This window comes from Chenopodium album, chromosome 3 (assembly GCF_948465745.1).
Source record: "Chenopodium album chromosome 3, dcCheAlbu1.1, whole genome shotgun sequence".
Lineage (NCBI taxonomy): Eukaryota > Viridiplantae > Streptophyta > Magnoliopsida > Caryophyllales > Amaranthaceae > Chenopodium > Chenopodium album.
This window is the reverse complement of record NC_137836.1, coordinates 70037293-70050099: the sequence shown is the minus strand read 5'-3', so window position 1 is coordinate 70050099 and position 12807 is coordinate 70037293. Positions and strand designations below refer to the sequence as shown.

General features: G+C 40.1%; 1 non-coding gene and 1 pseudogene across 1 annotated transcript; one reads left to right on the top strand and one right to left on the bottom strand.

The window, feature by feature from the left end:
• Nucleotides 1–603: 603 nt before the first annotated feature.
• LOC145625276 (uncharacterized) overlaps nucleotides 604–12807 on the bottom strand; it is a 44527-nt pseudogene continuing 32323 nt past the window's right edge.
• Nucleotides 611–717, top strand: LOC145625712 (small nucleolar RNA R71). The gene has a single exon (XR_014110619.1). It is a non-coding gene; the product is annotated as a small nucleolar RNA R71 (small nucleolar RNA).

Sequence of the window (12807 nt, the reverse complement as noted above, 5' to 3'; positions counted from 1 at the left end):
CTTTGATATAAGCTCTTGTTGTTGACGTTGGGAGGTAGAAAAAGTCTCCATAATGGATTCAAGATTTGAAGATTGAGGTAGTGGTTGGTGCATGGATTGATGATTGATAGGTGCCCTTGCTTGAAAAACGGGTGGTGGTGGAGGATTCACTTGAGCCTGATTGTTCATATATGAGAAACCTTGATGATTTCTCTACCCTTCATCAAATGGCCTTGTGGAGGTTGTGGTATAAAAAGCATTAGCTTGCTTAATCGTCATTCCATCATAATTAGGTTGACACTCCCGTGCAGTATGGCCTTGTGTTCCACACATTTGACAAGTTTCCATTGAGGGTCGAGGAGACCCGAATTGGATTTGATTGACTTTATGAGTTAATGCCTGCATAGAATTAGTCAACATGGTTATAGCATCAACATCGTGTTTATTACCTCTATTGGTAACATTTCGTCCCCCTGGATGGTAATTATCATTAGCCGCCGTCTTCTCATTCAAATCCTTCGCATCGGTTGGGTTCTTAGTCATGATATAACCTCCGGACGCAGCGTCAATGTATATGCGAAACTCATGGATCAAACCATTATAGAACGTTTGGATCAACATCCACTATGGAATACCATGGTGAGGGCATTGTCTCTGCAGTCGCTTAAATCTTCTCCATGCCTCATACAGGGATTCATCATTAGATTGATGGAAGGTAGATAGCTCGTTTCTTAATTTTGCAGTTTTCTCTTGCCCCAAAAATTTCACTAAGAAGGCCTTGACAAGCTTATCCCACGTATCAAAAGAACCAATACCTTCATCTTGTAACCACTCCCTTGCTTTATCCCGTAATGAAAAAGGGAAAAGGCGTAGTCTAATGGCATCATCAGTGACACCATTGAGCTTCATAGTGTCACATTTCTCTAAGAAACTGTCTATGTGAGTCACAGGGCAATCGTTCAATGAACCCGCAAAAGAATCACTAGAGATAAATTGTATGAACTGGGGCTTCAATTCAAAGCTCTGAGCGGTGACAGGTGGTCTAACAATACTAGAGAGGAATCCGGTTGTTGTATCCGGAATACCATACTCCAAAAGAGATTTTGTTCCTGGGTCGACCATGTTTCTTGTATTTTGATTTTTCCTCCTTCTACCTCTTCGTCTTCTTGCAGTAGCTTCGATCTCAGAATCAAAAGGTGTTAAATCATCTGAACCTGAACTTTGAGTTTGCATGCAACAAAGAAACTAAAACGGGAGATCAAAGACACAAGGAACAGTAGTCGAAGCAACAAAATATATGCTTAGTAAAAACGAATCACAAATAACTAGAATGAAACCGTTAGTCACCGGCAACGGCGCCAATATTTGATAGGCGGTCGCACACCTAACAAAAATAATACCTAACTAAACCTCCTAATTATGTAGTAGGGTAAGTCAGGGTCGATCCCACAGAGACTATGATTCAACTAATTAATTAGACTCAAGTAACTACTAAGCAAGTAACCAAAACAAATATTTGAGAATCAATAACTAAATATCAAGAACGACAATTAAACTAAATAATATGATAATCAAATACTAAAAACATCCAAGATCAAGCATTACCACGAATACAATTAATGCAATAATAGTTCTACCCCTAACATATAATTCAATTGATTAAAGAGGAAAAGTAATCCCTGAATATTACCAATGGTCTCTCCCGAGTTATCAATGGCTTCCCTAATCACACTCAAGCCTAATTAAAGACTTTGAGCACATTACTCTAACTTCCTAATCATCCATTCAACTACTCCCGTGATGAACTTCAACCCTTAATTGAATTATTCAAACCCGTCAAAACCCAACTCCCGTTGTGATTAAAACAATGGATTAATAACAATACCAATTATCCTTAATATAGTATTGGCATGAGCACAATCAATTAAGCATATCAGTTGCAATTATCATTAGAGAATTTAAAGCTTTAAATCAAGCATTAATCATATTCGGGTTCCGCTAGATCTTGGAATAGGGAAACTACTCACACATATTAATGAAATCAAGAACGATAATCAATAAAGAAAACATAATTAACAATAATAAAATAAGAGAATTGAGAGAACAATACTTGGAATTAATTATGAAATATTGAATCTTGAAAGCAAAATCCTAGAAAATAATATGTGAAAACGTAATACCCAAAAAGAAGTCTAAAATAATATCTAAAAAAAGTGATAAAGTGATAAATAAAAGATTATCTAAAACCTACTTATATCCTATCATAAAACTAGATATTTTTATCTAAATAGGAGCCTCAAACGCCATCAAAACGAGCTGCCACAGGTAGGTTGTGGCACGAAGAAAACCGCCACAACCAGGCTATGGAGCGGGCTGCCTTCACCTCTCCCTTGCTCCAATATAGACGCCCACAACCAGGTTGTGGCCAACAGATTGCACGCCACAACCGAGCTGTGAAGTAGGCTGCCAAAATGCTTCATTGATGCTCCATTGGTGCTAGAAACTCTCCATATAAAGAAATATCTCGCGATTAAAATAAATTCCACGCAAATCGAGCCATATTCCTATAAAAACAAAAACAAACAAACTGAGAAGAGCAAAATCGAAATAGGAAGAATAATAGCTCAAAAAGATTAGGAGAATGAAGAAAACACAATAAAATATGACCAAATATCACATATAAATCGTGTATAATATCTTGTTATCAATGCATTACCAGTTGAGAGACCTCAATACTTTTGCAATCAGCTGCATTTTTTTTATTTTAAGGGAATCAATAACAAGGACCTCTTTCCTGTTCATTGAGAACGTAACACACCACCAATGCCCATTTTTAAGGGACAAACACCTGGTTCACAGAGGAAGTTACGACAACTTCACCTTCAACCATTCAATACAAAAATTAATAAATTATAATGGAAATTGTACCACATTCCGATTGGTTAGGTGTCGTTGTGTAGGGAATATTTCAAGCATCCCACACTTGAGCCCCACTGTGATCATACACTTAAGCATGGTGGCGTCCAAAGGGAAGGAAGCTAGAGTAAAAGAGTCGCCAACAAGTTTTAGGAACTTGTAAACCGTTCACATGGTGAAGGTTACACCCCTTCACAATCCATGAGATCGCTAACTCCATAGTGGTCTGGAACCATGACTGGATATTCGGGGATTAAGGTACAAATCCAACCTAAAAGAGATTGAACCTGCCCTAAAAATAAACCTCTAATTTATTATTCTCGTATTCATGTGCGCTTTCTTACTAACATACAATCATTATATTAACCCTAAACCTGTTTAATCTATATTGGTTGAAATTTAGTGCACAAACAAAACTATTATTGGCGATCACTAGAACTATAATCAAATTAGCCTAAACAAGATTATTAATTATCTTATTAAGCGTGATTACAAGTACAAATTCCCTTTAAACATGCATAAAAGGTGTGATCAAGCAATAACAATAATAATAATATAATATCAAGCAACAATCATGCATCATCAAAATAATAATATTCTCAATCTCAAAATATAATAATAATAGCAAGATCATAGGCATGATACTAACAAGATTAATAACAAATCCTAGCATGTCACTAAACAATAAAGATCAAATCTTTATCCCTAACATGATATTAGGAAAGAAATAGGAAGCATCATACATGATATTAGAAATATTAGTTATTACCCTAAACATGATACTAGGAATCATAAAGACATCCTAACATGATACTAGAAATCAAAATAATCTAAGCATGATTTCTATATCAAAATAATAATTAAAACAACTTAGTTGGATGCCTTGTATCTCTTTCCAATAACAAAATACCCGTGTTAGTAACTTCAAAGAAAATAATAAACAATTAAATTAAATAATTGAAATACAGATTTGAGACCAAACCCTCAGAAATTATAAACCTTTCACGTCTAGGGCGAAGGCAACTTCGAACTTGGCTAGGTGTGTCTATAACTAATGTATGTGGAATTTTGTGAGAGGGAAGGTTTAGAAAAAGAATAGAGAGAGAGAAAGCTTCTAGCTTTTAGAGAGAGATGATGGTTGTGAATGATGAATAAAAAAGGGGAGATACGACCCCTATTTATAGAAAAAATTGTCCAAAAACGATATAAAATACTTCAAGTTCTATACGGAATAAAACTGGCATCTGTCGCCAGGCGACAGACATTAGCGCCAGGCGACAGACTCTGTCGTCTGGCGACAAACTCTGTCGTTTGGCGCTAATTAAAAGATAAGACACTCTTTGTAAGCAGAATCCTCTTATTAATATGATTAAACAGCTAATTCCGCGTTGATCAGATTAAAATCGGGTTTTGTGATAAAACACTTATTTTATTCCAAATAAAACTATTTAAAATATAATTATCAATCCTAAGCTCATTAGAATTTAAAAGAACCTTCTAGATTATTCTAGAAGATAAAAATCAATCCTAATAACTTTAGGAATAATAATTAATAGACCATCTTCTAGATCATTGGACCACATATAAAATTCATTTCGGGCCCAATTTAGTTTAGGCCATAACTTCCTCATTATTCATCATAATTGGGCTTATAATATATTGTTGGAAAGCTCTTTTCGAGTCTATTCCAACTACACTATTATTGGACGCTTATCATGGAACAAACTAAATTGGACTGATGTCATGGGAAAATTTAAGGACTAACTTTTTTTCTAAGTTAGGGACTGAGGAGGTTCCCGTGATGGCGTCTAGACCAAGTCTAGACCATCCTACTACGATAAACAAAGCAAGACAAGCAAACAAAGGCAAACACTAGATTACTTCTTATTACTTTGAGAACAAGAGTACAATACAAGGCAAAGAGCCCGAGTGAGTCTGCCCAACGCAATGGACAAGTCCTCTATTTATACTACTCAAGGGTTGGCCACATCCCGGCCAAATAGGAATAACTTCCCACTACTTTGATAACTACCCACTACATGGTAACCACCACCTGCATAGGTGTCATGCATGCAAGCATTCCACCTATTGCATGGTAACTTCCCACTATTAAGTAACCGCCACTTGTACAGGTGTCATGCATGCAAGTATTCCACTTTTGTAGGGGTAGTGGGCTTCGTGGGTGGTTACCTTAACTGCCCACATCCCCCACTATTTATCCCTCCTAAATTCAAGGGATGGATGCCACGTCACCGCCATGCATTTCAACCGCTTTGCGGTTACCACTTCGTGGTAACCGTTTCCCATGATCCCTGCTATAGGGGTAACCGTCGCCCACTTTCTCCACTAAGCAACCCAAGGTAACCGTCAAGGAACTTCCCAATTCGTGATCCCTATAAATAGGGTTCACCCCTTATGTCAACCACATACTAAGTCATGCTTGGACTCCCGGAGCTTCGCAATTCTTAGCCATCAAGTTCTAGCCATCGTGCATCACATCAGACCGAGCCCTGGCTCTAGCCAACCCCTTAGCCAAATCCCATTATGCCATAGCCCCCATAGACAATCCTATGTCCAAGGCTATGCTCCTGGCCCATGGCCTACGAAGTCACCCAAGGTTGGTCCCCCAACTCATGAGTGAGCACCTGCCTCCTAAAGAGCTTTATATTGATTTGGTTCAGTGATTCCAGTGAACACCCAAATGACAGAAACGCAATAATGGTCCCATAGGCCACTCACGTGCCCATGGTCCCATTGATGGTGTGGTTGAGAGGTTCCTCGGGCCTTCTTAGAGTGCCCGGCCCTTGCGGGGTCGGACCGACGGGTTGTTAGGCAAGCCTAACACAATTGGAGGGAGGTCTTGCTTGGGACGAGGTGTGGCCTTCCCACGCGGCCGTTGTGAGGTTGTGGACACATCGGTAGTGGGGGCACTAGCCCCCGTCATTGGATGTGACAAACCTCCCCCACCTAAAGAGCCTGACGTCCCCGTTAGGCTATCTAGGTAGGCCTTAACAACATCCTCGTGTTGCCAAAGGGTTTCGGCCCTCTCCCAAGTAGCATCCGAATCGGACTTACCCTTCCACAAGACAAGGTACTCCTAACGGAAGTTCTTCTTTCCTTGACCAATGGCTCTGTGATCAAGTATTTTCTCAATACCGTGATCAATCTCCTTATTAACAGTAGAAGGAGCCCGCTTTGTCAAGGGGTGCATTTTTAACAAATCTGGATGGTAGGGCTTAAGATAACTTACGTGAAAAGTAGGATGCACCTTAATCCGTTCAGGTAGTTCTAAGCGATAAGCAACGTTGCCTACCCTTGTCATTACCTTAAATGGACCATCATATGGAGGAATTAAACCTCGATGACGATTCTTTCCACATATTTTCTTCCACAACTGTGGAGTTAACTTAAGCATCACTAGGTCCCCAACTTGGAACTCAAGTGACCTACGATTCTTATCTGCTTGTTTCTTCATGCGACGCTGAGCTTTTGCTAAGCTATCCCTTGCCTCGTCCATTATCATGCCTATCACAAGCAAAGTGATATGCAGCTAGACATCTACCACCTGACTTTGACCTTGCCACTGTAGCAGGAGTCAGTGGTTGCCAACCCATGGCTAGCTCAAACGGACTATACCCCGTTGCACTACTTTGGTGCAAATTGTAACAAAATCGGGCTGTTTCCAACAGTGTCGTCCAATTTCGTTGGAAGGTACTCACATAGTGCCTCAGGTATTCCTCAAGCAGTCCGTTAATACGCTCCGTTTGCCCATCCATTTAAGGATGATTTGCAGTTGAAAACTTCAACTGTGAACCCAACTAGTTAAACAACTGTAACCAAAAATTCCCCGTAAATCGTCGCGATCACTGATTGTATCCTGGGGAAGGCCAAAATTCAGCCGTGCATGCATCTGGAGCAGCACAAAACACCGCGTATTTTGTGTATCGATCAACTATTACAAGGATCGATTTCATCCCATCCACCTTGGGCATCCCTAACATAAAATCCATGGAAACCGACTGCCACGGTCGTTCTGGAATAGGGAGTGGTTGAAGGAGACCGGCTTCCCTCCTTTGTTCCAACTTATCTTGTTGGCAAACCAGGCACGATTTAACATATGTCTTGACATCCTGACTCATCTTTGGCCAAAAATAATCATGAGAAAGGAGCGCCAACGTCCTTTCCCGGCCAGGATGTCCTGCCCACTGGGCGTCATGCACCTCGTGCATGAGTTCAAATCGAAGCATTCCCGCTGGGATGTAAAGCCTAGCCCCCTTAGCATAGACCAAACCATCCTCTATCCAGAACCGCCGCGCGATTCCAGATTCGATTTGTTCCTTTAGCTTCTCATAAGAAGCATCGCCTACTACGGAAGCCTTTACTTTCTCCGTAAAGTCATACTCAACCGCAACTAAGGCAGCAACCAACTTGTGGCACCTACGACTAAGAGCATCGGGGACCGCATTATGCCGACCGGGCTTATGCTCCCATTCAAATTCGTATTCACCCAAAAATTCCTGCCACCGGGCTTGTTTTGGGGAGAGTTTAGGTTGCGTTTTAAAGTAAGTGTTAGCGACATTATCCGTCTTAACCACAAACTTTGTGCCAAGAAGGTACACCCTCCAGATTGTAAGACAATGCACAACTGCTAGCATTTCTTTCTCATGGGTCGTGTACCTTTCCTCGACCCCCTTTAGCTTTCGACTCTCAAAGGCTATGGGGTGTCCCTCTTGGACTAGTACCCCTCCAATAGCCCTATCTGATGCATCTGTATGCACCTCAAAGGGCCTATCGAAGATAGGTAATTTCAAGACTGGCTCACTAGCCACGGCCATCTTGCTATCCTTAAAGGAATCCTCGCATTTTTGTGTCCATTCCCACCCATGCTCCTTCTTGAGCAGGTCGGTTAGTGGGGCGATCCTCTTAGCATAGCCAACTATAAATTTCCGATAATAGTTAGCAAGCCCTAAGAAGGATCTTAGGTCGGATACGCTTTTTAAGGGTTGCCAATCGTGGATAGCTTTTACTTTCCGCTCATCCATCCCCACTTGGCCTTTAGCGATTTTATGACCTAGGAACATGATTTCCTTTTGGGAAAATTCGCACTTCTCCTTTTTGACAAAGAGCTTATGGTCTTTGAGACGTTGGAGAACTAAACGTAAATGGTTGCAATGCTCAAATAAAGATTTGCTATAAATCACAATATCATCCAAATAGACAACAACAAACTGATCTAGAAATTCATAAAGAACATCGTTCATGAGATTACAGAAGGTTGCCGGGGCATTAGTAAGCCCAAACGGCATTACTAAAAACTCAAATGAACCATAACAAGTAACACACGTCGTCTTGGCTTCATCCCCTTCCGAGATTCTCACTTGCCAGTACCCGGATCGCAAATCCAGCTTGGTAAACCAAGTAGCTTGTGCCAACCGATCAAACAAGTCATCAGCCCTCGGAATTGGATACTTGTTCTTGATCATCACCTTATTCAGCGCCCTGTAATCAATACACATACGTAAAGATCCGTCAGATTTCCGTTGAAATATAACGGGGGCACCAAAGGGAGCTTTTGAGGGTTGAATAAAACCTGCAGCAAGAAGGTCGTTCAACTGGGTCCTCAATTCAGCAAGCTCCCCCGGACTCATTCGGTAAGGGGCACGAGCAGGAGGCAGGGCACCTGGCTCTAGATCAATCTTGTGATCGATAGCACGCCTTGGCGGGATATTCTTGGGAAGTTCTAGGGGCATCACATCCTTGAACTCATCAAGGACCCCAGCAACTTCATCCGGCACCTCAACACTCTTGTCGGGGCTTATCTCCACAAGTGCTGCTAGGAAAGTGGGCTCACCCTTGGCGACCGCACTCCTCACTTGCAAGGCAGAGCAAAACTCAAGGTTGTGCTTGGAATCGTGTCGCACACGATTTAGGTGGGAAGGACTAGGCACGCCCTTCACAAAGCATGGCCCATTTTCATCCCCAATGAGCATTCCACCAAGGTGGGGCATCACTGATGCTTTAGTGTGGGGAATATTTCAAGCGCTAATCCCCTAACTTGAACCCCACTGTGATCATACACTTAAGTACGGTGGCGTCCAAAGGGAAAGAAGATAGAGCAAAAGAGTCGCCAACAAGTTTTAGGAACTTGTAAACCGTTCACAGGGTGAAGGTTACACCCCTTAACGATCCAAGAGATCGTCAACTCCAATAGGTCTGGAACCATGACTGGTAGTTCGGGGATGAAGGTACAAATCCAACCTAAAAGAGATTGAACCTGCCCTAATAATAGGCCTCTACTTTATTCTGATCGTATTCATGTGCGCTTTCTGACTAACATACAATCAATAGGTTTACCCCTAAACCTGTTTATCTATGTTGGTTGCATTTAATGCACAAATAAATCTATTATTGGCGATCACTTGAATTATAATCAAATTAACCCTAAACAAGATTATTAATTATCTTATTAAGCGTGATTACAAGTACAAATTCCCTTTAAACATGCATAAAAGGTGTGATCGAGCAATAACAATAAATATCAAGCAACATAATAATAATCATGATAATAATAATAACCAAAACCATAATCATCATAATAATAATTATAAAATAATAATAATAATAATAATATTCATAACCATAATCATGAATCATAAAAATAATCGTAATCATAATTAATAATCATAAATCATGTTAAAGCATAATAATAGCAAGATCCTAGGCATGATACTAACAAGATTAATAACAAACCCTAGCATGTCACTAAACAATAAAAATCATATATTTAGCCCTAACATGATACTAACATGAATAAATATTAGGAAAGAAAATAGAAGGCATCATACTTAGTATTAAAGTTACCCTAGACATGATACTAGGAATATCATAACATCATAATATCAATAAAAACCATTAAAGCATTTACTTTGATGCCTCGTACCTCTTTCTAACAACAAAATACACACATTAGTAACTTCAAGGAAAATAATAAACAAAACAATTAAATTAAATAATGGAAATAAAGATTTGGGACCAAACCCTCAGAAATTAAACCTTTCACGTCTAGGGCGAAGACAACTTTGAATATGGCAAGGTGTATCTAAATCTAATGAATGCGGAATTTTTATATTTAAAAGAAGCTAGTTTAGAAAAAGAGAGAGAGAGAGATCAAGGAAATCTTGATGAAAGTTGGTAGATTGTAGATGAATGAAACTTGGTTCTCGAAAACGGAGTTTTAGCACGTTATTTATAAAGAAAATCATCCAAAAAGATAAAATATCAAAACAGAGTTCTGGCACAAATAAAATTGAATTAGCGCCAGGCGCCAATGCTAGCGCCAGGCGCTACAGCTGGCGTTTGGCGCTGATTCAGAAATTCACGCGTTTTCTTAAAATCAGATAGATATTGCCGTACAGGAGGATAAAATCGTATCTTTCCTTAAAAATATTCTTTGATTTTAATTAAAACTCTAAAAAGTCAACAAAAGTCAATTTATCAATGCTAATTGAATTAAGAATGAAAAGAACCTTCTAGAAGAATCTAGACGACTAAAACCATTCCTAATTGCATTAGGAATGATAAATCTATTTGGCCCTCCCCTAGATCATTGGGCCGCATATAAGGCTCAAAACGGGCCCAGTTTAGTAAATTGGCCATAACTTCCTCAATATTCATCGGAATTGGGCTTATAATATATCGTTGGAAAGTTCTTGTCAAGCCCCATCCAACTACACTACTATTCAACCAAACTGGATTGGCTTTTTTTCTTAAAATAAGTTTTCAAAAACAGAGAGAAGAGAAAAGAAATTAAAACTATCCGCAACACTAAACTTTCCACAATTTCACTTCATTCGATTATGATTTGACACAAAAGGTACTCATCACCGGGTTTGGTTTTGGGGAGACACAAATGGGTGTCTACAGAAGCCCCCACTTTGACTGAGTTTGGAGAAACACAAGTTTTGAAAACAAAAGTCAAAGTATCGATAGGGACGGAGAATGATTCAGAACGTTCTGCGATCCTAAATCACTCTTGTAACGCCGATACCTGCAAACTAGCGTTAGTTAAACATATAAAAGAGTTAAGAAACGCGTATCTTACCGCCGAGCACACGTCTCTAAAGGTAACCGATTTGCTGCCGCATTCTGTTGTTTTGATGACCTCCTGCCAAGAGAATGTCATCCCGCTTGAAAACTGCTACGCCTGTAACTGCTTCCAATATTGAAGATTGCTTCGCTTGAAACTATCCTCTTTCGCTTTGATAATACTCCACGTCCAAGGGAATACTATCTAAGATTGCTTCACTTGAAACAATCCTCTTCCGCTTTAATAATATTCCACGTCCAAGGGAATACTATCGAAGATTGCTTCACTTGAAACAATCTCTTCCTCTTTGATAATATTCCACGTCCAAGGGAATACTATCGAAGATTGCTTCGCTTGAAACAATCCTCAGTTGTTTTTTGACAAATTTCCACAATCTAGGGAACGTCATCTTGTTGTTTCGATGTTCACTCGTCTCTGAACAAAGAGCCTCTTTTTGTTTGATATGTTCACGCGCCTCTGAACAAAGAGCTTCTTTTTTTTTGGATATGAACTTCTGAATGATGTGTCCACGCGTCTCTGAACAATAGAGCTTTGATGGAATGTCCACGCGTCTCTGAACAAAAGAGCTTGAAAATAGGATGCCCACGCGTCTTTGAGCAAAGAGCTTGAAAGAAATGTCCAAGCGTTTCTGAACAAAAGAACTTTGATGGAAATGTTCACGCGTCTCTGAACGAAAGAACTTTGATGGAAATGTTTACGCGTCTCTAAACAAAAGAGCTTGACAGAAATGTCCACGCGTCTCTGAACAAAAGAGCTTGGAAGAAATGTCCACGCGTCTCTGAACAAAAGAGCTTTGAATGATATGTCCACGCGTCTATGAACAAAAGAGCTTTGAATGATATGTCCACACGTCTCTGAACAATAGAGCTTTGAATGATATGTCCACGCGTCTCTGAACAATAGAGCTTGAAATACATGTCCACGCGTCCCTGAACAAAAGAGCTTCGATGCTTGAATGTTTGTTGCGATAATATTCCGAAGAAAAATTTCCGAAGACCAACGCTTGCCGATCTCTAAAGCTCACTTGAACTTTGCTTCCGCTAAAACCAGTATGTCGGTGTCTCCGTGATGAGCCAATTCTTAGGCGCTTTAAGCTAAGTGAGACAATCTTTCATCAGGTCGATCACTTATTGTGATTGTAATCAAACTGACTACTTAATCATGTCAAATTGCTTATAGGGGCTAACTGGCGTACCAAGGAACCCGAAATTGTTGTATGAGGTCGAAATCACCTTTCTGAGAGGTTTCGAACTCTGTCGCTGCTGAAATATCTCTGGCGCCAAGAATTGACTCTGCCGCCAGACGCTGAGATCTAGCGCCAAGCGCTGAAATCTATTTCCATACGCTAGATGTTGTCGTCTGGCGCTGGAGTAGGGTCTTCCCTATTCTGCTGCACCTGTATTTATTTTTTACTATAGAACTTTGCTAATCTCTTAATTATCTTAGGGTTGACCTAAGGTCTAACGTCGCTTGACTCATTGATTTGACATGACTCAAGGTATAAACTTGACTCGCTGTATTGACTCGAGGTTGACTCGACTCTAAGTGAAATGACACGTGTGACTCATGACCCGTGTGTGCACTGTATTATGATTCAATGTGACTCAAAAATGCAAAAAAGCGGAAATTTTCCGTCATTTTTGTGGAGGATACCGACTTTCTCCCGAAAAAGAAAGACGCGGAAAAAGAATCAAAGTGAAGTTTTTGAAGATGCATGTTGAATGAGCTTAGTCAAATGTTGTTTGAAACTATCTCTCAAGGTGCAAGGATTAATCCATCCTAGGCTATCTCAATGGTTGACTCAA